Genomic DNA, 26,278 nt, shown 5'->3' on the forward strand with positions numbered 1-26,278 from the left:
TAAAAAATTGTATGGTGTGAGGCCACCTTAAGGTTTAACTTATCTATATGGTTTCAGGATTTAGGAGGAAGCCAGAATGCCCAGAGGAAACTCACAAACAATCAAACAAACTCTGAAGGCTCGTTTCCACTCGAGCGAATCTGCATGCGTTTCCTGCATGCAGATTCGCTCAACCAATACAAGTGGATGGCGCTGTTTCCACTTGTCAGGAATTCTGTGCGGCTCGCTATGCAGAAAAAATCTGCACAGCAGAGCCGTCAGAATTCGCACGCCGCGCGCGCGAATCGTCGGTAATGTAACTAAATAGGAAAACCGCAAGCTCTTTAGTCTTGCGGTTTTCCCGGCACTTCCGCGTGCGATTTCGTCTAAAAACCCATGTCAATGCTTGCCGGTCATTGACATGGTTAAAATCGCGTCGTTAAAACCGCGGGCGATTCCGCGTGAAAATCCGCATGGAAACGTCAACGAATCTGCAACCACATGCGGATTCGTTGACGCGGTTTCCGCGAGCAAATCGTGCCGCTCAAGTGGAAACGTACCCTCAGCAGATAGTCACACAGCCACAGCTTGTCTGTCAACAAGCTCCAAGCTTGGAAACTTTCAAATATATTCCCCTTAAAACACAACTCTTCAGACAATTGTCTAGATTGTAAGCTCTTAAGGGCAGGTTCCCCGAATACGTGAAATAAAAAGGCGCCAGAAAAAAAAGGTGCTGGGGATTAACGCTCGTAGAATATCGCTAAAATTTTCTATATAATATATTCAATATTCTACTACTGGATTCCGATAGTAAAATAGCAATAATCCGTACTAATATTTTACTATGGCTAAACCTGACCCCACACTCACACAGAACCCTCCACTACCGATGCCCAATGCCCCCCCCCCATGTTGCCAAACCCTAAAATACTCTGGTTTCACCCGACCCCAACCCCCTGGTGCCTAACCCCCCTGGCGGTACCTAACCCCTCCCCCCATTTGCACCTAACCCTAACCCCCCCCCCCCCCTCCGGTGCCTAAACCCTAACCACTTAAGCCCAAGTGGACGAATATATTCGTCCAGCAGGAGCTGCTTAGTGGCAATCTGATATATACCCGTCCATCGGTGTTGCGGGTGCGCGCTTGTAGCCATCAGGTGTACGCTTGTTCCTTTACAGAGGATCGATTGCGCAAGGGGAACAAGTGTTCCTCTGAGGCAACCGATCCCCTGTGAATGGATCAACATGCCTCCAATCATCACGAATGTTGCTTAGTGCCACCTAGTGGCCAAAAAGTAAAGTTATAGTAGAAAAAAAAAATACATTACACATTTAATTAAGCCTCATTAACCCCCCACCCTCCCCCGTAGCATAAAAAAAGACAGTTTAAAAAAATACATAAATAGTTACCTTAGGGACTAAACTTTTTTAATACACTTGGAGAACTTGTAACAACTCGGCACTCAGTACTTATCTGTTAGAGAGTTATGCAAACCTGCAGAGGCATCATGCAACCAGGCAATCTTCACCCCTAGGCACCCCTATGCTGTGGCTTTAAAGAGAAACTCCAACCAAGAATTGAACTTTATCCCAATCAGTAGCTGATACCCCATTTTACATGAGAAATATAATGATTTTCACAAACAGACCATCAGGGGGCGCTGTGTGACTGATTTTGTGCTGAAACCACTCCTACAAGAGGCTCTGAATACCGCGGTACTCTGGGCAAACTGACACAATGTAACAATGTTCACAGACAGGAATTAGCTGTTTACAGCTGTCTCTAACAGCCAAAACAGCTAGCAGCAGCTCCATAACCTGCCCACAGTAAAAATGTCACCATGTAATACATGTCAGAATGTGAATCTGGGAGAGGAAAGATTTTACAATGAGCAAACACTGACTAAATCATTTATCCATAATTATGGTAAAAAATGAAGCACTTTTTTTACTACATTATTTTCACTGGAGTTCCTCTTTAATACAGTGGAAACCAAAGAGCGTGCAACCGGTATACATCAAACTGAAACAGTTAGCAGAGATACAATACATAAAGGCAGACCGGGCAACTGTCACTTTAAGCGTTTTATTCTGTCTTCATGCCACATTATACATCCATCAAACAAGTAAGGAATCTATGTTCAAACCTGTTGACGCTGGTGCTGGGGTACACAGAGTTCGGGTGACCAGGGAAAGTGGAAGGACGGCACTACAGCCGTTTCGCGTCTGACTGCCACTTGTTCACGGGCTTGTCCTTGTCAAAAACAGTGTCGCGCGGCTTCCTGTATGAGGTTCAGAAGCCACGCCTCCGGCACTTGTAATTGGTCCAGGGAGCTGTGTCAGGAAGGTCGGGGGTGAAGAGGTGGGGAATCGCCGTCCAGCGGCGATGTGCGACGAAGAGCTGCATACGCTTGCCAAGCAAGCGTATGCAGCATTGCGTACCACATACTGTGGCCATAAGTGAATATGCTACATAGTAACACTTAAAGTGCTGGGCATAATTAGTGAGAACAAAACCTTGAACAAAAAAATGGTGCATTGTAAATCTAAAATGGTCACCTCACTAGGAACTCACATCGCTAATGAAGGTGAATACAAACACTGTGCATTATGACTCTCACAAGACTACAAACTTTATGTGCATGTAACGTGCAATATGAACCGGATGTACCTACTGTGACATTCAGAAAGTGTGGCTTATCCCCATTTTTAATATTAGCCCAAATTAATTAAAAATATATGTATTTTCATTCATTAATGTCACTAAAAATCCCATTAGGGACCCCATTAAAACCTACCTAAAAGAGCTGGGAGGAATCTGTGTTCTCTAAGAGACCCATACGGGTAACAATTCCTCTAAAATCGTTACCTAATGCCAAAACATGCCCCGTAGCATAAAAAAGACAGTTTTTAAAAGAATACATAAATAGCTACCTTAGGGACTAAACTTTTTTTAATATGTATGTTGTGAGGGTATATTACTGTTATTTGCCTATATAGGCTTGTAATAAGTGATGGACGCAAAACTGAAAAAATGCACCTTTATTTCCAAATAAAATTTTGGCGCCATACATTGTACTAGGGAAATATTTTAAACGTTGCAATAACTGGGACAAATGGGCAAATCAAATATCTGGGGTTTATGCACAGTAGAACATTTTATTTTAAAACTATAATAGCCGAAAACCTTATTTTTTTTCTATGTTTTTCTTATTATTCCCTTAAATGCATTTAGAATAAAATAACTCTTAGCAAAATGTACCACCCAAAGAAAGCCTAATTGGTGTAAAAAACAAAACAAAAAATAAAACAAGATATAGATTGTTTTGTTGTGATAAGTAGTAATAAAGTAATGAATGGAAGGAGCGCTGACAGGGGAAAATTACTTCTGTCCTAAAGGTGAAAACACCTGCGGGCTGAAGTGGTAAACCCCACCCCACCGCAGGGCCACGTTTTGCGACAAAGAAATAAATTGGGGCAGCAGCAGCTAGAGGCACCACCGTAATGCTGCGATTTGCAGAAAAGAAGGTAAGTTTTGGCCCCAGGAGGCGCCCGACAGCTGGTGCAACCGTGTGCCCAAGTTTCCCGTCTTTGCCGCAAGTCGCGGCATTTATAATAGGTAAGGGATCCTGTGTCTTTTTCCTGATTCGGTTCCTCCCCCAATGTTTTTGTTTCTGCTGAACTAGATCTTCCGAATGAACATGTACCAGTACTGGTTATGTTTTAAACCACACAGGACCTATGTATGCCCCAGTGGTGCCAGTGCTGCTGAGGAGGACAATACAGGGACGTATCTGGGTAATATAGAGACTATGGCAAATACTGAAATTGAGCCCCCCCTCCCCCCAGTCAGAGCGGAAATCAATGGCGTAGCAATAGGGCAGTGGTTCCCAACCTTTTTGGAGTCGTGACACATCAAACCAAACGTTCAGATCTCCGTGACACATAGACTAAATGCATGTAATGAGAGACAGCGTTTCCCCACTAAATGCACATAAGAAACAGCGTTTCACCAGTAAATGCAGGTAATGACAGACAGCCTTTCACCAGTAAATGCACGTAATGAGAGACAGCGTTTCCCCAGTAAATGCACATAATAAAAGACCTCTTTTCACCAGTAAATGCACATAATAAGAGACAGCTTTTCACCAGTAAATTCACATAATAAGAGACAGCTTTTCACCAGTAAATGCACGTAATAAGAGACAGCTTTTCACCAGTAAATTCACATAATAAGAGACAGCTTTTCACCAGTAAATTCACATAATAAGAGACAGCTTTTCACCAGTAAATGCACATAATAAGAGACAGCTTTTCACCAGTAAATGCACATAATAAGAGACAGCTTTTCACCAGTAAATGCACATAATGACAAACAGCCAGTTGTCCCCAGTATATGTAGCCAGGGATATATGTGCCCAGTATATGTAGCCAGGGATATATGTGCCCAGTATATGTAGCCAGGGGTATATGTGCCCAGGATATGTAGGCAGGGGTATATGTGCCCAGGATATGTAGCCAGGGGTATATGTGCCCAGGATATGTAGGCAGGGGTATATGTGCCCAGGATATGTAGGCTGGGGTATATGTCCCCAGTATATGTAGGCAGGGGCATATGTCCCCAGTATATGTAGGCAGGGGTATATGTCCCCAGTATATGTAGGCAGGGGTATATGTCCCCAGTATATGTAGGCAGGGGTATATGTCCCCAGTATATGTAGGCAGGGGTATATGTCTCCAGTATATGTAGGCAGGGGTATATGTCCCCAGTATATGTAGCCAGGGGTATATGTCCCCAGTATATGTAGCCAGAGGTATATGTCCCCAGTATATGTAGCCAGGGGTATATGTCCCCAGTATATGTAGGCAGGGGTATATGTCCCCAGTATATGTAGGCAGGTGTATATGTCCCCAGTATATGTAGGCAGGTGTATATGTCCCCGGTATATGTAGTCAGGGGTATATGTAGCCAGGGATATATGTGCCCAGTATATGTAGCCAGGTGCCCCCCCAGGAGGAGAGAGCGAGGGAAGGAAAGCGGCACCTCAGGGTGCTCTCGCTCTCTCCTCCGGAACGAAGTGCGGTGGCTGGCAGAGGGGCGGAACTTACCTTCCGTGTCTCTGTCCCATCTGGTCTCGTCGCCGGCGCGGGATGATTTGCCACTACTCTGGCCTGATCCAGACCAGAGCAGCGGCTGCAGAGCCAGAACTACCGGCCGGCGCATGGAGCGACACGGAAGGTAAGTCCCGCCCACTGCCAAGTGCCGCCAGCACAGTTAGTATCGGAGGGGAGAGTGAGGGAGGCAGAGCACCCTAAGGTGAGAGAAGGGGGGGAGATGGCCCCCTTCTCTGCCGCTGCCCACAGTTCTTCTCCCTCCACTGCGCTGCTCCCCTCCGAGAGCCGCGACACATACCCAAAGCTGCCGCGACACATGTATGTGTCACGGCACATGGGTTGGGAACCACTGCAATAGGGGTTGCAGAGGTAGCGACCACATCGGGGCCCTTCGTTCACAGGGGCCCCAAGGGGCCCTCCCTCAAGCACAATATTAGCTCTCTATTGGCACTGTGCTAGTAATAATCACTTCTACAGATGCTTTAAATAGCAGTAATCACTAACAAACTGTTTCCCATCCCCTTCTTGCACCCATTACACTGTGGAAATCCTTGGCAGGTTTTGGTGCGTCATATCAATTGTTATGTATAGAGTGCTTGGGGGGCCCCATGTTAAACTTGCACCAGGGCCTATAGCTCCTTAGCTACGCCACTGCCCCTTCCCCTCTAAAAACAGCATCATTTCTCATGTACATGCGTTATGGTTGCCTGTGTTTTTTGGCTCGGGATATTGCTGAAGTTACTTTTTGGGAAATATTTCTTCTCGTTTCGTCTCTGTCCTCTTTTCTAACACTAAGCCCAGTGAGCCCTGCATACTGTTCCCCAGATAACAATTAATCTGATCTGAGGTCTGAGTCTGAGGCATGGCGTCCCATGGTGCTGTGGCGCCCATGGCACAAGCCATGTCTGCGCCCCTCTAGATACGCCTCTGGCACAATAAACTAGCAGAATGCCCAGCCCACCACAGCCCTCCAGACCTCACTGATATCAGATATCCAATGCATGGGTGGATAGATCTTTCATATCTACACCATACAAACTATGATGTCTTTCTATAAGACACAATGGGCTTGATTCAGTAAACGGTGCTAACCTACTTAGCACGCCTAAAGACTTTAGGCGTGTTAACCAGGGTGCTAAGTAGGTTAGCACTGTTTCTAAAATCAGATCGCGCGCAAAGACCCCTGCGCAAACTTTGCGAAAGTCGCATAGATGTAAATGGGCACTTCGCGCGCACTGCGATGTGCGTGCGCAAAACTTTGCGCGCGGATCAGTGCGCGCGATCTGATTTTAACACGCCCAAACTGAGTTAAGGCGTGATAATGGCCTTTTCAGAAGCGTGCTAACAGTTAGCACTGCTTACTGAATCGAGCCCGATGGGCTTGATTCACAAAAGGATGCTAAGTCTTAGCACGCCAGTGAAAAGACACTTTGCATGTGCTAACATGCTTGCTTGTGCTAACTAGGGTGCTAAGTAGTTAGCACATGCAAACTACTTAGCACCGTAGTTAGCACATGCAAACTACTTAGCACCCTAGTTAGCACGGTGCTAAGTAGTAGTTTGCATGTGCTAACTATGGTGCTAAGTAGTTTGCATGTGCTAACTAGGGTGCTAAGTTTGCATGTGCTAACTACGGTGCTAAGTAGTTTGCATGTGCTAGTTAGCACGTCCAAAGCTTTTAGGCGTGCTGTTAGCACCCTTCTGCGAATCAAGCCTAATGTGATAACATTACTGATGATAGAGGGAGGTCTAATGGTGCGTTCTCTACCTTCCTGGATTTGGTCTGCTGACTTCACTGCCTATAGTATATTTTGTGAGCTTGCCCTGAACATTTATGCTTTTAGCAGTCTACCATAAAAAGGTTATTTGGCAAGGTGGTTGCTTCCCGTAATCTTATTATGGTCAGAAGACAGAAGAAGAAATCAATAGGTGACTTGACGAGCTTTCAGCTGATTTATGCAGGTGACCTCCGCTGAGGCCATCAGCATTTTCTCGCAGGCAGTAGATCTTAAAGGGATCGTCAATTTCATCTCACGGTGTTCAGAAAGAAAGTCCATCCCACCAAAGGAGCTTCCACCACCACCACCACCATCAGAGGAGTGTCTACAGAAACAGCATCATGCTTTTCCTCAGTATAAACCAAACTTTACACTAAAATGTATCTTTCTAGAAATATGTTAGCCTTTATTAAAATAAGTACTCTGCTCACCATCACTGAGTAAAGATATATAATATATATCATCATTTTCTGCATATAAGACGCTCTAGACTATAAGACACACCTAGGTTTAGAGGGAAACAAAATACAGTATATACTACTCTGTGTCTGTATCCCATTCTGACCCCTACGTTTCCCTTTCTGTCCCTCATGTATCCCCTTCTGATCCTCATGTATCCCCTTCTGTCCCTCATGTGCCCTCTTCTGCCACCCATGTGACCCCTTCTATCCCTGTGTGTCCCCTTCTGTCCACCCGTTTTGTCCTCATCCCCCCCCCCCTTCCCGTTTGTTCTCCTCCCCCCCCCCCCCCCCCCTGTTTGCCCTACTCTGCACCCCTCTCCCCATTTGTCCTCAGCTCAGCCCCTGTGTGATGATAGGTTCCTGACCGGCTTACGCCATACATCAGGTTTCAGAATAGAATACTAGATGATTAATTTGAACAACTAACTGTAGACTCAACTGCAAGTTTGTAATTAATTGACCACGTGGATTCAAAGAACATTGCCAAGATGATGTACAGACTACCAAGAAACCATTTTTTTCCCCTCAACTGTATCCGCATACATCAAAAAAGGGCGCATGGAAATTTGACCGCTCAGAAAAGCCGTTAAATTTACTGATATTATACTATTTTAGTGGGAAAAAAATGATAATAAAATATTGGTAATAAATACGATATTTTACTACAGCGAAACTAATCCTACACTGAACTCTCCCACTACCGATACCAAACTCTAACCACTCCCCCTCCAATGCCTAACACTACCCCCCCCCCCACCAATGCCTAACACTACCCCCCCCACACACACACACACACGCACTGATAACCCTAACCACCGACCCTTCCATATGCCTAACCTTTAGGCCTCTTTCACAGTGGGACGGTGCGTTTGATGCGACGTTAAGGTCGCATAATGTGCCCCTAATGCAACGCATTGAAAGACTATAACTTGGACGTTATAGTACATTCTTTAGCCCTGCGTTTGGTGCGCCGTTTTCGACGCACAGTGATGGAACATAAACGGCGCATGCGTTACATTAAAAAAAAACATTACTGAGCATGTGCAACATACACAACGCAGCAGATTTATTACTAAACGCACGGCATGCAGCACTATCTAAATATTGCTACACCAGGCATGAGCTTCCGAATTCCGCTGAAGCTAAAATACCGAAATTCCGCCGGAATTGGGGTTTCCGCATTGTTCCGCGGAATCCGGAAATTTCAAACCGGAATGCGGAATAATGCGGAATTCTGGCAAAATTGGAATCGGAATGAATTGACCAATCAGGAGATGCGGAATGAGTTGACCAATCATGATCAGAAATGTGTTGAATGGAAGCTGTTTATCTAGCAAGGAAATCTGATTGGCTGTTTGTGGCTCCGCCCAGGTGTGCAGGGGGGACACGAGACCCCCAGAATATATCATCCTAGGTAGTGAGGAATCTGTATACCAACTTCCATTCAAACCGGTCAAGCCGTTACCGAGTCATCGCAGCATATACACATACACCCCCAAACAATGCGCATATAAAAAAACAGCATTTCCGTGAAAAAAGGCGGAAATTTAGGAAAGTACACTTTTCAATCACGTTTCTGTAATATACAACAACTTTATTGACAATAGACAACATAGACACAATCATTCGAAAATTACGGAAGTCCGGATAAAAATTACGGAAAATACATGCAGAATACCACGGAATTACACGGAATACCGCTGGAATGTGCCGGTATGCGGAATTTCGGTATGACGACATGCGGAATTGTCCCGGAAACGGAAATGGACTCTTCCGACCATGCCTGTGCTACATGTTACACACAACGCAACGTGTGTACTGTGAATGTTGCACAGATTTAATATTGCTGCGCGTTAGTCTACGTTAAAACATTTTCTAACGTGCAACTTTAATGTCGCACTGTGAAAGAGGCCTAAAGGATACCCGAAGTGACATGTGACAAGATGAGATAGACATGCGTATGTACAGTTTCTTATCAGTGAGGGCCCATTCACACCTGAGCGGGAATCGCGCGATTCCCGCTCAAGGCAAACCGCTAGCGGTTTTGTAAAAACCGCTACACATTGTAGCAAATGGCAGTGTTCTCACTGCCGCGTTTGCGGTTAGCGTTAACCGCTTTGTATGCAGCGGTTTGGCAGCGATTTGCGATTCGCGTTTAGCGATCGCGATTAGCATGCATAGCACGCAAATCGCGATTGCGTCAAAACCGCCGCGTGTCCTGTGATTTTTCCACGTTAATCGTGGGAAAATCACTCCCGCAACTTTTGCGATTTTAGATGTGAACGGGGCCTGAGGGTCAGACTGTAGTCACTTCCTGTCTGAGTCAGGACTGAGTCAGCCACTTACATACCTGATATTTAACTCTTTCAGACAGAGAAAGAAAAAAAGGAACACAGCCTAGTTATTTGTGTGCTAGGCACTGCACATACACATGTCTATCTCATCATGTTACATGTCACCTCGGGTATCCTTTAATACTTTATCATTTTCAGGCGAAGCCATAGGTGCCCATTCAAGTATCGGTAATCGGTGGAAATTTGGACGCAAGTCGCCCGCTATTTGTAGTGGTATATTGCATCGCAGGCAGCCCCACTGTCAAATGTCTGCCTATTACCGATATTTGAATTTGTGCCTATGGTGGCACCCATTCAGTGGCGCAATGACTCCCTATGAGAGAGTTCACATCTGAGCAGTTTGTTTCCGATACGCTCAGCAAAGTGCTGCCTATACCATTTTTGAGGCGATTTTGCCTCAATGGAAGGTATAGGAAAAAAGCAAATGCTCACAGAATCGCTTTGTGCAGCGATAGCGCTCTCGCTTTTAAGATAAATACATTGTATTCTTTTCCGGGTCAAAGAGTTCACTTCCTGACTTGCATCAGAGAGTGAATTTAAAAACCGCACTGGAAAATCACTTAGAAAAAAAGGAGGGGGAAAAAAACTCTGACGTACAAAATAGCAAAACACTTGCATTTGCAATTACGATTTTAGATGTGAACGAGGCCTCAGAGGTGCAAGAAGGGGATCAGTTTGTTAAAGGACCACTGTAGTGAGAGGGATGTGGAGGCTGCCATATTTATTCCCTTCTAAGCAATACAAGTTACCTGGCTATCCTGCTGACCCTCTGCCTCTAATACTTTCAGCCATAGACCCTGAACAAGCATGCAGCAGATCAGGTGTTTCTGACATTATTGTCAGATCTGACAAGATTAGCTGCATGCTTGTTTCTGGTGTGATCAGACACTACTGCAGCCAAATAGACCGGCAGGGCTGCCAGGCAACTGGTATTGCTTAAAGTGAAATAAATATGACAGCCTCAATATTCTTCTCACTTCAGTTGTCCTTTAATGATTACCATTATTCAAAGCATCTATAGAAGTGAATATTACCAGCAAAAGACCCATGGTGGAGGGAGGGCCCTGGCCAAAGGGCCCCCGATGTGGTTGCAACCTCTGCACCCCCTATTGCTATGCCTCTGCACCCATTCATCCACCGCCCAGTGGGTGCTCAAATCCCTGCTTCGCCCACATCCCTTCTCCCCCTTTTTGGCTAGTGACGCATCTGTACATCACTTGGCTGCGAACTAGTATCACCAAAAGGATCCTTTCCCGATCACTGCAGGTGACAGTAATTGTGTGGTGTGTGTGTACTTTGCTTTAAATGTTAGACGTTAACACAGTGGCAGAAAGAAGCAGGAATTGCAGCAGGTAACACCTGTATGCGTGTTGCTATAATGATTCCGCAGGGATCATTATAGCAACACACATACAGGTGTTACCCTGCTGCATCTATCCTCCCTATCTGATGCTAACTATAGCTTGAGCAGGGCAGCAGCACACATATCTGATATTATAGCCAGGCAGCACACCTTGCCATGCGACTGCAGCAGCCACGCTAATGAGCCAGCTCCAGGGTCTGGGGAGGCCGACCAGCGTGCAGAGGGATGGGCGTGGCAGCGCGAGGCTGGAGAGGGGGAGGAGCCCGACGCGGGAGATGCTGTAACATGATGCGCTGCAGGTACCCCTTGTATGGATCATGGATGGAGAGGACCGTGGATGCATGCTGCGCGGGGAGGCAGGAGATTCCGGGGGATGCTGTGAGCGGAGGGAGGCGTGATGAGAGCTCTCAGCGTGGGTAAGGGACAGAGGACAGAATAAATGCAGGCAAGAAAACATACAATAAGCAGAGACTGGTTCAACATCAAGAAGGTGCACAGCACTAAATCAGCTGCCTCCACCACATGGTCCGGCCAATCACAGACCCGTCTGCCACCCAGCCCTCTGGTGATTGGCTGAGAAGGAGAACCCCTTGGGAGCTTGGGAGAGAGGGAGTGAAATTGAATAAAGTAAGAATATCCTCCCCTAGCCCCCTCCACCCCACCCCCCCCTCCATCCTCCCTTTCCCACCTTCCCCAGCTGTGTGGCTGCAGGTCTGATACCGGCATCTCCATCCGACACACACATATATACATTATTCACCTATAGGCAAAGCTCCTCCAACTTCCTGCAGAATTGGGATCCCTCCCTCCCTTCTGTGCGCCCCCCACACTCATGAGCACATCAGACTCTCACCAGCCAGCAGTCACCCTATAATCCGGCGCAGCCCCCCCCTAAATTCCAGCACCGACAGCAGGCAAGTCTTCTCATCCAGCTCCCGCACCACCATGGCGACCCCCACCCAAAAAAGTGGAACAGGTAAGAGATTTTGTGGAATGTGATTGTCTGTCCCTCCGGCGACCCTCAGCTGCAGTCATCTGCAGTGTCTGGAGGGGGGGTTGCACTGGGAACGTAACTTTGCCTGTATCACACAAGTGCACTGCCATAATAATGCAGGGGGGACTCACTCAGTCATGTTATCTGCTTGTATATCGATCTGTGTGATACCCCTGTCTATATACAGTAGTGTGAGGACCCCCAGGGCTGCATTCATAACCTGTCCTAAAGAAATGACCCTAAAGGCTTACAATCTAAAGAAAGGAGCAGCCTGCAACTGACACAGAGACTCATCTGGCACATACTGGACGAGTGACATATTGTGTAAAATGAACTGGAATGTCACAGAAACAATAAATACATAAAAAAATAAACACGACTGAAGGATAAGTTCAGGAAAAAAAATATATATATATATATATTTTCTGTGTCAATTTTTTAATGCAGAAATGTCTACCCTATCTATTGTATAGTGCTGTGCAAATATATTATTATATATATATATATATATATATATATATATATATATATATATATATATATATATATATATATATATAAACTTTACTTTTGCAAAGGGAGACTTCTTGTGAATGAAAGGTTGCTTGATACATACAATATATAATTGTCCAGCATGGAGGGTTGAGACTTTGATAGATGCCCGTAGTTGGGACGATTGATAGATGCAGAGATTGGGGGGGGGGGGGGGGGGGCAGAGAGAAAGATTGTGCCTGCCGTCAAGATAGCCTGATACACAGACTGATGGATAGTAAGAGCAAGACTGATATATATATATATATATATATATATATATATATAGTATCTCTCTCTCTCTCTCTCTCTCTTGCCATCTCTCCATCCCATTCCCCAGCACAGAGCTGCACAGGTTGGAGGCAGGCTGGGGTTTATCCTAATTTGGGGCAGATACAAGGTGTAGGGGGGGTCATGGTCAGGGCATGCACTTGGCAAGGCTCCTATTGAAGCCATTCTCTTAGCAGGTGTCGGCTCCTTCAGCAGAATCCGCAGAGAGAAGTGAGGAGGAGAGATTCCTGCTGCAGAGTGAACCCCCCTCCATCCATACTGCAGGTGCAATGCAGTCTACAGATTCCCTAGCAGAGGGTCCTCCCCCCACACACAGCGCTGCCATCAGATCAGCCAAGGGTTAATACAGTGTCAGCAAGAAGGGGCCGGTCTCCAGGGAATAGGAGGGGGGGTTGGTTGGGGTCACCTGGTAGAATGAATGAATGAGTGGTGAATGAATGATGAAGGCTGCTCTATGCTGCACAACAAGATTACTTGGATGCACATGTGTTAATAAATTGCCATTTTATCTCTCTGATTCTGGTCCATGCTTAAGTTGCCAGTGACAGGCAGCTCCCCCCCCCCCCCCTGTTTTTTCCCTCCCCCCAGGGGGTTTGGGGATGTGATGTGTTATCTGCAGACAAGGAGGACAGAGCAGGGGTTCAGGGAATTGGTCAGAGAGGGAGCAGGGCGTGGAGTTTGTAATTGTACCAGATTCTCTGCAGAGCGGTGATTTGGGGACACTGCCAGGCCAAGCTGTGCCAGGGCTCTAGGTGTGGTCTCTCAATAAGGACACAACTCCTGGCAACCACCCAGTGGCTCCAGATGCTGGGGAGGGGGAAGGGGGGGCCCTGGTTGGTTGCAGCAGGGGCGCAACTAGGGGGTGCAGCGTCTGTGATCGCAGTGGGGGCCCAAACTACTAACTAGGGCCGAGGCAGAGGCGAGAGAGGCTCCAGCCTCGGGGCACACTGTAGGAGGGGGCGCACAACAAGGGGCAGGCTGAGACAGAGGCGAGAGAGGCTCCAGCCTCAGGGCGCAGTGTAGGAGGGGGCGCACAACTCATTCAGCTATCATTCTCCTATTGTGTTTGAAGCAGAGAGAAATAAGAAAAGGGAATACAAGGCAGTGACTGCAAGCCAGATAACTAGAGATTAAGGTGTTGGGGGCCCTGGGGTGCCTCCTAGTCTAATAGCAGTCAGTGTGTGACGGCTGGGGTGGGAGGGATGGAGGGGCGCACTTTGGTGTCTCAGCCTTGGGTGCCGGAGGACCTTGTCCCGGCTCTGGTTACGCCACTGGATTGCCGTACCTTTTTTTTGTGTTTCTGCCTTTAATATGACAGATATATGGTGGGCGGACAAATGCTTAAATCACCCGTCATCTCCTGGAAAGAGAAGCGATGATGTAAGGAAATAATACTTTACAGAAAGAGCTGCAAGTGGCCCAGCGTTACGCTCTATTCACAGTGGGGCGTTGCGTTCCCTGTAAGGGTAAGTCACACAGCATGCTCCGCCCCCAGAAAATTTCACTCATTTGACCCTACTGCAGAGTGCACCGTCAAGGTGATTTGCATAGCGCCGCCCCCCTTCCCCCACATACCCTTCTGCACGCCCCTCGCTCCCACCCGCTTTGTGACGTACACCCTGCTGGACAGGAATTATATCACTGCGATTCCCGGGTTTCCCTTTGTATTCTCGCTGTTCTGCGCATGGGCACCACTGCCGCCGACAAATGTAAAATTTCTACGTCGCCCATTGACTTACATGCATTTCGTGACCACAGAAGTCTGACGGTAACACGCTGTTGACTGTGTGGCTGGTTGGCGGGTGATCGGGAACTTCCGTTGCGAAGTGACGGTGACGTGATACTTGAAGCCACGCAAATGATGACGCAACACCGGAGGTTCCCTATCCGAAACAGCAAAATGCGACATGGTAAAAGTCTAAGTCCCTACAACACCTTTATTCACACCCTCATCACACTACAGTGTGACTCTCACTGATAAAAAATTCCCCCTTTTTACCTCTTTCTTGCTCTTAGAAGCCATTTTCTGCTAGGAAAGTGTTTTATAGTTGGAGTTCCTTGTCAGTGAGGGTCACACTGTAGTCACTTCCTGTCTGAGTCAGGACTGAGTCAGCCACTTGCATACCTGATATTTAACTCTTTCAGGCAGAGAAACAAAAAAGGAACACAGCATAGGTATTTGTGTGCTAGGCACTGTACATACACATGTCTTTCTCATCATGTCACATGTCAGTTCAGGTATCCTTTAAGCACATTTTTTTCTGCCAAAATTCTGAGCAAGTAAGTAGGCAGGCTGGCCAAAATCTTGGTGTCGCTTGCAGGGATTGTTTTTGTAACGAATAAAATAGGTATAGAGAATCCCCCAAGGAGAGACGGACTAGCCCAAAACATGTCAGATCTGCCATATTTGTACTACCAAGTATTAGTGACAGCAACATAGGAAAAAACGTATTGTGCATTTTAATATGAGAAAAATGTACTTCTTATAAATATGTGTACACATGTATTTTTGATTTTTTTGCGATAGTGGTCCTTAGGTCGCATTCGCAGTGGGACGTTGTGGAGCTGCGTTATACCGCAGCTTACCCCACTGCAATGCTAATCCTATGGGCCGTTCACAGTGCATCGTTAAAGTCGCGTTAAAAAAATGTTGCGTTGTGATAACTCACTGCTTGCAGGGCGTTACCTCTCAACGCAGACATGTAGCGACTTTAATGTCGCATTAAACTGCAACGTCCCAGTGTGAATGCGAACTCAAAGGAAATTCTTCAGTGAAGTTGCAAGTAGTAAGTTGCTTCCACATTCCACCGCTGTCCCTTTCCAAGTACTGCATGCATCTCCCCCCTGCCGTGCGCCTGCTCCATTGTGATCTGCACTTGCGCAGTAAGGGCTGGTTCAGACGGACGTCTGCGTAGCGTCGCGTCTGGGGGCGTTGCGGCGGCTGCGCGGTCAGGCTTTCAGTAGCCTTCGGTCGCGTTGTGATGCGGTCGCGTTTTTTTTTTCCCGTAGGGGAACATTAGCCGTCGCGGTTGGCCGCTCCCTGGAAGCTACATGTTGCTTCCAGGGGCAGCCCGAACGCTCGCAAAAATTGGGACCCGAACGCCACGTTCGGGTAAAAGCGCGCAAAAGCTCGGTGTAAACACTCCCATTCACTTGAATGGGAGCGTTTACCGCGACGGTCCAAACGCTTGCGGTAAACGCTCCGCAAGCGTCCATCTGAACCAGCCCTAAGTAACAATTACTCCCAGCCATTCTAGCACCAACAAGGAGGCGTACGGCCAGCACCTGCGCATGCACAGTGGCCTGCAATTCGCTGAGTTTCCCAGCATATGGAGAGGGGTCGGGCACCAGGGAAACTGAGCAGGAGGAGTTCAGGGGTCTGATAATGACCAGTCTCTACCAGGGCTGTGGAGTCGGTACAAAAATCTTCAGACTCCAACTCCGACTCCTCAGTTTATGAAACCACAACTCTGACTCCAACTCCGGGTACCCAAAATGGCTCCGACTCCGATTCCTCGACTCCGATTCCTTAGTCTAATACTTACCAGGGCTGTGGATTTTGTACAAAAATCATCCGACACCTGACTCCGACTCCTCAGTTTATGAAATCAACGACTCCAACTCCGACTCCGGGTGCCCAAAATTGCTCCGACTCTGACTCCTCGACTCCGACTCCACAGCTGGTCTCTACCAGTACTTTACAGAAAAGAATCTAACAGAAGATCTAACAGAAACATCTAACAGAAAACATCTAACAGAAAATTGCATTGTGTGTACTAGGCATAAGACTCAAGTAACTGGCTACATTTTTTTTTTTTTTTAAAGGACCACAATCACGGGAAAAAGTAGGAAGTTAAAATCTGACAGAACCGACAGGTTTTGGGCCAGTCCATCACCACATGGGGGATTCTCAGGTTTTTTTGGGGGGGTTTCAACAGCATTTCCTGAGCAGCAGTTTAACTGCCAAAATAGTAAGATGCCAGCCAATCTCCCTAATCACTTGCACACTATTTTGTCAGGTACACTTTGCAACTGCTGTTCATAAAATGCTATAGAAAACAAAAAAAAACAACAGAGAATCCCCCATGAGGAGATGGACTGGCCCAAAATCTGTCGGTTCTGTCAGATTTTAACTGCCTACTTTTTTCGCGATTGTGGCCCTTTATTATTATTATTTAGCACTTATATAGCGCCGACATATTCCGCAGCGCTGTACAGAGTATATTGTCTTGTCACTTAACTGTCCCTCAGAGGGGCTCACTATCTAGTCCCTACCATAGTCTTATGTATATGTATGTATCATGTAGTGTAGCCTAGGGCCAATTTAGAGGGAAGCCAATTAACTTATCTGTATGTTTTTGGGATGTGGGAGGAAACCGGAGTGCCCGGAGGAAACCCACACAGACACAGGGAGAACATACAAACTCCGTGCAGATAGTGCCCTGGCTGGGATTCAAACTGGGGACCCAGCGCTGCAAGGCAAGAGCGCTAACCACTACGCCAATGTGCTGCCCTTTAAAGAGAATCTGTAACATAATAAAAATCAAAACAAAACAAAAAAAACCTGATACTTACCTCAGGTGGAGGAAGCCTTTGGATCATAATGAGGCTTCTTGTTCCAGCTCTAGGACCCCCGAAAAGCGCAGAACAATAATATTTACATTGCCTGCCCAGGCGCACTAGTGGCTCTCTGCTCGGGCTCTGGCGGAGATGGCCGAGCCTGATTGGGTCCACTCTAATGGGCAGGCGCGGTAGAGGGGACCTGATAGGGCTCAGCTATTTCCGCTGGAGCTGGTGGCAACAAGCACCGACAATGGGATTTACTGGAGAGCCAGCGCTGGATCCCCTCTGCTGAGGAGAGGGGGGGGGGGGGACTCTTTAGGATTCAGAGCCTTCCCCCTCCCGAGGTAAGAACCCCTCAGGAACACTTTTTTCTCTTCAGGTTTATTTTAACGTTCCCTTTAAAGGGCATCTGAACTGAGAGCGATATGGAGGCGGCCATATTCATTTCCATTTGAGGCCCCGTTTCCACTAGCCACTGCGCATCCTACAAGATGCGTGGCTGCACTTCCTGTTGTGCAAGTACACTGCCGAATCCCGGAAGCCGTGCCATGCACAGCTATGGGATCTGCTGCCACTCAGGGCCGGATTTAGGCCAAGGCCACCTAGGCCTAAATCCGGCCCTGGTCGGCGGCTATGGACTTGGGCAGCAGTGGAGACGGAAAGGAAGAGGAAGCTTCTGCACTGGAGGTGAGAGGAGAAATTAGTGACACTGATGGCTGCTGTGGTGTGAAGGCGAGCTGGCTACCTATACTGAAAGGTGGGGGGAGGGATTAAGGGAGTCATCTAGCTACTTATACTGGAAGGAAAGGGAGGAGTCATCTGTCTACATATACTAGAGGGAAGGGGGGAGGGGTCATCTGGCTACCTATGCTGGAGGGAAAGGGGAGGAGTCATCTGGCTACCTATACTGGAGGGAAAGGGGGAAGAGTCATCTGGCTACTTATACTGGAGGGAAAGGGGGGAGGAGTCATCAGGCTACATATACTGGAGGGAAGGGGGAGGGGTCATCTCACTACCTATACTGAAGGGGGACGGCTGGTGACAGTGGCCTAGGGCGGTAAAAGAGTACAAACCAGGCCCTGCTGCCACTCGCACGAAATGTCTTTCGAATCGCTATGGAAAACCATTCGGCCGGCGGCAGCATTATTCCCTATGTCAGAGTTTCCCCACGTCATTTGCCTGCGGGGAAACTCTGTGGATTCGGCCCAATTTCCGCGCTAGTGGAAACAGGCCCTAAATGATACCTGTTGCCTGGTAGTCCTGCTGATCTCTTTGGCTGTAGTAGTGTCTGAATCACACACCTGAAACAAGCATGCAGCTAATCCAGTCAGAATTCAGTCTGATCTGCATGCATGTTCAGGGTCTATGACTGAATGTATAGTCAGGGCAGCCAGGCAATCTGCATTGTTTAAAAGGAAATAAATATGGCAGCCTCCATATGCCTCTTTGTTGAAGTGTCCTCTAAGCCGTTACTGTCAGGGCCCGTTTCCACTATAGCGTTACGAAATCGCCGGCTAATCACCGCAGGCAAATCGCATGCGGGTGCGATTCCACATGCGTTTTTTGCTGCGATTTCGCATAGGTAAGGCTGTATGCGATTTTAACCATGTCACTGCCTGTGTGAATTAACATGGGTACCTATGCGAAATCGCATGCAAAATCGCGGCAAAAAACGCATGGGGAAAACGCATGCGATTTCCCTATTAAATACATTGCGTGCGATTCGCCTGCATTCCACACGCAGGCGAATTCTGAGGCCCCTACCCTGCAGATTTTTTCTGCACAGAAAAACGTGCGGGGAAACGCACAAGTGGAAACAGTCCCATCCACTTGTACTGACTGTGCGAATCCGCATGCGTTGCCCGCATGCGGATTCGCGATAGTGGAAACGGGCCCTCATAGGAGTCACTTGGAAGAGAAAGTGATTTTAACAGAGGTTCTAACTAGGGATGGTCGTGAATTTCCGATCGAAATGAAAATTTTGAATTTTCCAATTGGAAATATGGTTTTTAATCGGAACTCAGTAATCACCATTCGGTAATCCGATTTGCTGCATTTCGGTAATATTAGCCCCATCACAGAACTCTGGATCATTGGACCAATCAGAGAATGCAGAATTTTTCAGCGAAAATCAGATTGCTGCGGTAATTATAGACCGATCACAAGACTCGGATACTAACGAGTCCTCTAATTGGCCTAAACTTTCCATGGTTTTCCAATTTTCACAGTAAATCACCGCATTCTCTGATTGGTCCAATGCTTCAGAGTCGGAAGTTTTTAGCCAATTAGAGTAGCTATCAATGGCGTAGGGATCACCATAGCAGTCATGGCGGCTGCTATGGGGCCCAAAGCCAAGGGAGGCCCAGTGGTGAAGGGCAACAGTGATAATGGGGTCCACAATCGGTCCCCTGAGGTGCAGAGTAATGTGAGTGGAACAAAGGATAAAAGTTATGTATACTGGGCTACCTAATACTAGAGGACCCTCAGGCTACTTACACCGCAGGGCTTTTTACTACTAGAGGCCCCTCTGACTACCCATACTGGGGGGCTACCTAATACTGGGGTTACCTATGTGTTACCTTTAGTTGGAAGCACTTCTGGCTACCTATACTGGGAGGGTGCTACCAGGGCCGGTTCAAGTAACAATTGGGCCCTAGGGCAAAATTAGCCTGGGGGCCCCCAACAGACACCAACCGATCAAAAAGCGTCATTAGAGGCCCTTTGTTGCAGCCAAACTTCCCTCCAGGGCCTCTGAGCTGGCTGCTGACCCTCCCCCAATCACCACCCAACTTAACAGACTCTGCAGAGTCCCTGGGGAGCAGCAGTTAAGATGGGGAGGGACACCTTGGGGGCCCCTACAGGCTCTGGGGCCCTGGGGCAATTGCCCATTTTTTCCTATGGTAGCTCCGGCCCTGGGTGCTACCTAATACTGGGGGTACTTCTGGGTACTGATACTGAGAGGCTTTGCTTAATTCTAAGGGGGCACTTCTTGCTACCTAAAACTTGCGTGTAAGGGAGGGGCACAAAGGCGTCTTATCATTTTTTGTGGGGAGTGGGCCCAATTAAAACTTTTCTATGGGGACCCATGGTCTCTAGCTATGCCCCTGGTACCTATTTAGAAGTTTCTCAAATCGGTATCAGAAATCGGATTACCGTTTGTATGCCGCATAATAGGTAATCTGCATTTTCAGAAATTGGAATCTTCACAGAAACCAGAAATCGGCATTTCCAACTATCCCTAATTCTAACACAAATTCCCAAAGAGGCGCTGAAGTAAAGGTTTGGGGTAGAGTTGGGCTTTAACATCGAGGACTGAATCTGATCACTGTGGGGAGTTGTGTAATCCCGCTGCCTAGGCATCGCGCTCCTGTCCCCAGAGTGACATTCATTAAGGAGATCCGTGGAATTCTATCTGCGGAATTCTCCCCACCGTCAGCTGCTCGGGTCTGCCCGGAGCTTCCTGAAACAGAATGCCGCCGGCTTAATTGGCGGTCTCTCCTGGAACAGGATCCTCTGAGCGGCCCCCTCCCGGCCGCCGTGTGCTGCGGCCGATGCAGCTGTTATAATGTATTCTGCAGTAATGAGCAGAGACGGGCCGCTGACCTATAAAAAGAAACCGCTTCACAACTACCTCTTAAAGACTCGCTCCGCCCTAATTTACTGGACCGAAATTCCCGAATGCTTTTCTGGGTCTTCGGCCTGGCTGGTCACCTAGCAACTGTGCTGAGTTCTTTGAGTTTTCTCAGAGAGATCGGACAGGCAGGAGACCAACTAATGATGTTCAGCTTCTGGAAAGTCGCAAATAAGGACTCTAAAGTATGCGGAAAAATCATCTGCGGCAGCCGGAGATTGAGACATCATGTAAGTCTCTGCAGATGTGAAAGCAAACAGTTGAACAGAGAAATGAAGCCCAGGAGATGCAAAATGTTACTCCTGCCCCCCAAAAGTTCTCATCTTCAGCTTACTCTTGCTATAACTGTCTCAAGAGACTTGCTGGATATTATGGCAATGGATGGTCATGGCCACACCTTCATCACACTTTCAGCCACGCCTTTATCACACCTTCATCACTCCTCCAGCCAAGCATTACACCTCCAGTCACACCATCACTCCTCCAGCCACACCTTCATCACTCCTCTAGCCACACCTTCATCCATTCTCCAGCCACACCTTCATCAATCCCCCGGCCACACCTTCATCACTCCCCTGGCCACACCTTCATCAATCCTCCAGCCACACCTCCATCACTCCTCCATCACACCTCCAGTCACACCTTCATCCCTCCTCCAGTCACACCTTCATCACTAGTCCAGTTTACACCTTCATCACTCCTCCAGCCACACCTTCGTTACTCCTCCAGCCACACCATCCCTCCTCCAGTCACACCTTCATCACTAGTCCAGTTACACCTTCATCACTCCTCCAGTCACACCTTCGTTACTCCTCCAGCCACACCGTCCCTCCTTCAGTCCCACCTTTATCACACCTCCAGCCATACTGTTGTCACTACTCCAGTCACACCTTCATCACTAGTCCAGCCACACCTTCGTCACTCCTCCAGCCACACCTTCATCATGCCTCCAGCCACACCTTCATCTCTCCTCCAGCCACACCTTCATCACTCCTCCAGTCACACCTTCATCACTCCTCCAGTCACACCTTCATCACTCCTCCAGTCACACCTTCATCACTCCTCCAGCCACACCTTCGTTACTCCTCCAGCCAGGCCTTTATCCCACCTCCACTCACACCTTCATCACTCCTTCAGCCACACCTTAGTTACGCCTCCAGCCACACCTTCATCCCTCCTCCAGCCACACCTTTATCACACCTCCAGCCACACCTTCATCCCTCTTCCAGCCACACCTTTATCACACCTGCAGCCATACTGATGTCACTCCTCCAGTCACTCCTTCAACACTCCTTTAGCCGCACCTCCAGCCACACCTTCATCACTCCTCCAGCTGCACCTTCATCACACCTCCAGCCACAACTTCACCATTCCTCCAGCTGCACCTTCATCACTCTTTCAGTCGCACCTCCATCACTCCTCCAGCTGCACCTTCATCACACCTCCAGCCACAACTTCACCATTCCTCCAGCTGCACCCTCATCACTCTTTCAGTCGCACCTCCATCACTCCTCCAGCTGCATCTTCATCACACCTCCAGCCACAACTTCACCATTCCTCCAGCTGCACCCTCATCACTCTTTCAGTCGCACCTCCATCACTCCTCCAGCTGCACCTTCATCACACCTCCAGCCACAACTTCACCATTCCTCCAGCTGCACCCTCATCACTCTTTCAGTCGCATCTCCATCACTCCTCCAGCTGCACCTTCATCACTCCTCCAGCCACACCTTCTTCCCTCTTCCAGACAGAACTTCATCACTCCTTTAGTCACACCTTTATCACACCTCCAGCCATACGGTTGTCACTCCTCCAGTCACACCTTCATCCCTCCTCCAGCCACACCTTTATCACACCTCCAGCCACACCTTCATCCCTCCTCCAGCCACACTTTTATCACACCTCCAGCCATACTGATGTCACTCCTCCAGTCACTCCTTCAACACTCCTTTAGCTGCACCTCTAGCCACACCTTCATCACTCCTCCAGCTGCACCTTCATCACACCTCCAGCCACAACTTCACCATTCCTCCAGCTGCACCTTCATCACTCCTCCAGCCACACCTTTGTTACTCCTCCAGCCAGGCCTTTATCACACCTCCACTCACACCTTCATCACTCCTTCAGCCACACCTTAGTTACTCCTCCAGCCACACCTTCATCCCTCCTCCAGCCACGCCTTTATCACGCCTCCAGCCACACCTTCATCCCTCCTCCAGCCACACCTTTATCACACCTCCAGCCATACTGATGTCACTCCTCCAGTCACTCCTTCAACACTCCTTTAGCTGCACCTCCAGTCACACCTTCATCACTCCTCCAGCTGCACCTTCATCACACCTCCAGCCACAACTTCACCATTCCTCCAGCTGCACCTTCATCACTCTTTCAGTCGCACCTCCATCACTCCTCCAGCTGCACCTTCATCACATCTCCAGCCACAACTTCACCATTCCTCCAGCTGCACCTTCATCACTCTTTCAGTCACACCTCCATCACTCCTCCAGCTGCACCTTCATCCCTTCTTCCCTCTTCCAGACAGAACTTCATCACTCCTTTAGTCACACCTTTATCACACCTCCAGCCATACGGTTGTCACTCCTCCAGTCACACCTTCATCACTAGTCCAGCCACACCTTCATCACTCCTTCAGTCACACCTTAATTAATCCTCCAGTCACACATTCATCACACCTCCAGCCACACCTTAATTACTCTTTAAGCCACACCTTCATCACACCTCCAGTCATTCCTTCATAACGCCTACAGCCACACCTGCAGTGCTGCAAGCCAAATGCCACGGTACTGCCCACAATGACCTATGAGATGATGCTTTTTCTGAGTTGATGCAAAATAAGTAGCAATTTTGATGAAGATTGCAATGGGAACAATCAAATGCATTTGTAGTTGATTTTGATTTCTTTAATCTGCATATAATTTGCAACCAAATTTCAATAAGAACTTTGCAGTTCATTGGTCATCTCCATCAAGAGGCCCTGTAGTGACACATAGTAGAATGCAGTAAAGAGGCCCTGTAGTGACATATAGTAGAATGCAGTAAAGAGGCCCTGTAGTGACATATAGCAGAATGCAGTATAGAGGCCCTGTAGTGACATATAGTAGAATGCAGTAAAGAGGCCCTGTAGTGACACATAGGTTACTGGACCACTGTTACTGTACTGGTTTCAGCATCAGAAGCACTTCCTATATCTATATATTGCTGTATGTTGCTATTTAACCGCCCCCTCCCAGTGATGCTTAGCCTAGGCTATTTAGCTAAGGGGAATTTTCTTCCCAGAGCATTCTGGGAGACCAGGTACTATTTGCACTGGCTTCTGAACTCTTAGTAAAGGGCTAATCCCCACTACAATAGCTTTTTTAAGCACTTTGTGGTTTTAAAAGCTCTTTCTAATGTTATCCTATGTGTGTGTGCATCCTCCACAGCATTGCATTAGCAAGAGCTTTTAAAATCTCTAGCGTTTTAAAAGCTCATGTAGTATGAATCAGCCCTAAACAAACATTCCACAGAAATCACCTGCCAGTGCTAAAGATGTCACCACCTATTACATTGCAGAATGTAAACCAGGGGGAGGAAAGATTTTACAATGGACAAACACTGACTAAATAATTTATGAATAAATATTGTAAAAAAAAAAAAAAAAAAAAAAGCAATCTTATTCATTAAGTTATTTCACTGCAGTTCCTCTTTAAAGTTCACCTATTAGGCCTCGCAAGCATGCAGCTAATCCAGTCTGACTTCAGTCAGAGCACCTGATCTGCATGCTTGTTCAGGGGTTGTGGCTATAAGTATTACAGACACAGGATCAGCAGGAGAGTCAGGCATCTGGTATTTTAAAAGGAAAAATCCATATCCTTCTCAGTTTAGGTTCCCTTTAATTCATCTTTTCTCCTAGAGGAGGCCATAAGAAGCACAGCTACTGCTCCTGCCCCTAGAGGAGGCCAGGGAAAGCACAGCTACATCCCCTGCCCCTAGAGGAGGCCAGTGAAAGCACAGCTACATCCCCTGCCCCTAGAGGAGGTCATAAGAAGCACAGCTACTGCTTCTGCCCCTAGAGGAGGCAAGGGAAAGCACAGATACATTCCCTGCCCCTAGAGGAGGCCAGTGAAAGCACATCTACATCCCCTGCCCCTAGAGGAGGCCAGTGAAAGCACAGCTACATCCCCTGCCCCTAGAGGAGACCAGGGAAAGCACAGCTACATCCCCTGCCCCTAGAGGAGGCCAGTGAAAGCACAGCTACATCCCCTGCCCCTAGAGGAGGCCAGTGAAAGCACAGCTACATCCCCTGCCCCTAGAGGAGGCCAGTGAAAGCACAGCTACATCCTCTGCCCCCTAGAGGAGGCCAGTGAAAGCACAGCTACATCTCCTGCCCCTAGAGGAGGCCATTGGAAGCGCAGCTACATCCCCTGCCCCTAGAGGAGGCCATTGGAAGCACAGCTACATCCCCTGCCCCTAGAGGAGGCCATTGGAAGCGCAGCTACATCCCCTGCCCCTAGAGGAGGCCAGTGAAAGCACAGCTACATCTCCTGCCCCTAGAGGAGGCCATTGGAAGCGCAGCTACATCCCCTGCCCCTACAGGAGGCCATTGGAAGCGCAGCTACATCCCCTGCCCCTAGAGGAGGCCATTAGAAGCGCAGCTACATCCCCTGCCCCTAGAGGAGGCCATTGGAAGCGCAGCTACATCCCCTGCCCCTAGAGGAGGCCATTGGAAGCACAGCTACATCTCCTGCCCCTAGAGGAGGCCATTGGAAGCGCAGCTGCATCCCCTGCCCCTAGAGGAGGCCAGTGAAAGCACAGCTACATCTCCTGCCCCTAGAGGAGGCCATTGGAAGCACAGCTACATCCCCTGCCCCTAGAGGAGGCCATTGGAAGCACAGCTACATCTCCTGCCCCTAGAGGAGGCCAGTGAAAGCACAGCTACATCTCCTGCCCCTAGAGGAGGCCATTGTAAGCGCAGCTACATCCCCTGCCCCTAGAGGAGGCCATTGGAAGCACAGCTACATCTCCTGCCCCTAGAGGAGGCCATTGGAAGCGCAGCTACATCCCCTGCCCCTAGAGGAGGCCATTGGAGGTACAGCTACATCCCCTGCCCCTAGAGGAGGCCATTGGAAGTGCAGCTACATCCCCTGCCCCTAGAGGAGGCCATTGGAAGCGCAGCTACATCCCCTGCCCCTAGAGGAGGCCATTGGAAGCGCAGCTAC

General features: G+C 48.2%; 1 protein-coding gene and 1 long non-coding RNA gene across 2 annotated transcripts in view; one reads left to right on the forward strand and one right to left on the reverse strand.

Annotated features, from left to right (window-relative positions):
• The window catches only part of LOC137522271 (proproteinase E-like), a 97,976-nt gene that overhangs the window by 46,982 nt on the left and 24,716 nt on the right, over window positions 1-26,278 (reverse strand). The gene's annotated exons all lie outside the window — the stretch shown is intronic.
• Window positions 11,990-26,278, forward strand: part of LOC137521912 (uncharacterized) — a 33,893-nt gene continuing 19,604 nt past the window's right edge. Inside the window, exon 1 of the long non-coding RNA XR_011022237.1 lies at window positions 11,990-12,025. This is a non-coding gene — a long non-coding RNA (uncharacterized lncRNA). The remainder of the gene's footprint in view (window positions 12,026-26,278) is intronic.

The sequence above is a fragment of the Hyperolius riggenbachi genome, chromosome 6 (assembly GCF_040937935.1).
Source record: "Hyperolius riggenbachi isolate aHypRig1 chromosome 6, aHypRig1.pri, whole genome shotgun sequence".
In the NCBI taxonomy this organism is placed as follows: Eukaryota; Metazoa; Chordata; class Amphibia; order Anura; family Hyperoliidae; genus Hyperolius; species Hyperolius riggenbachi.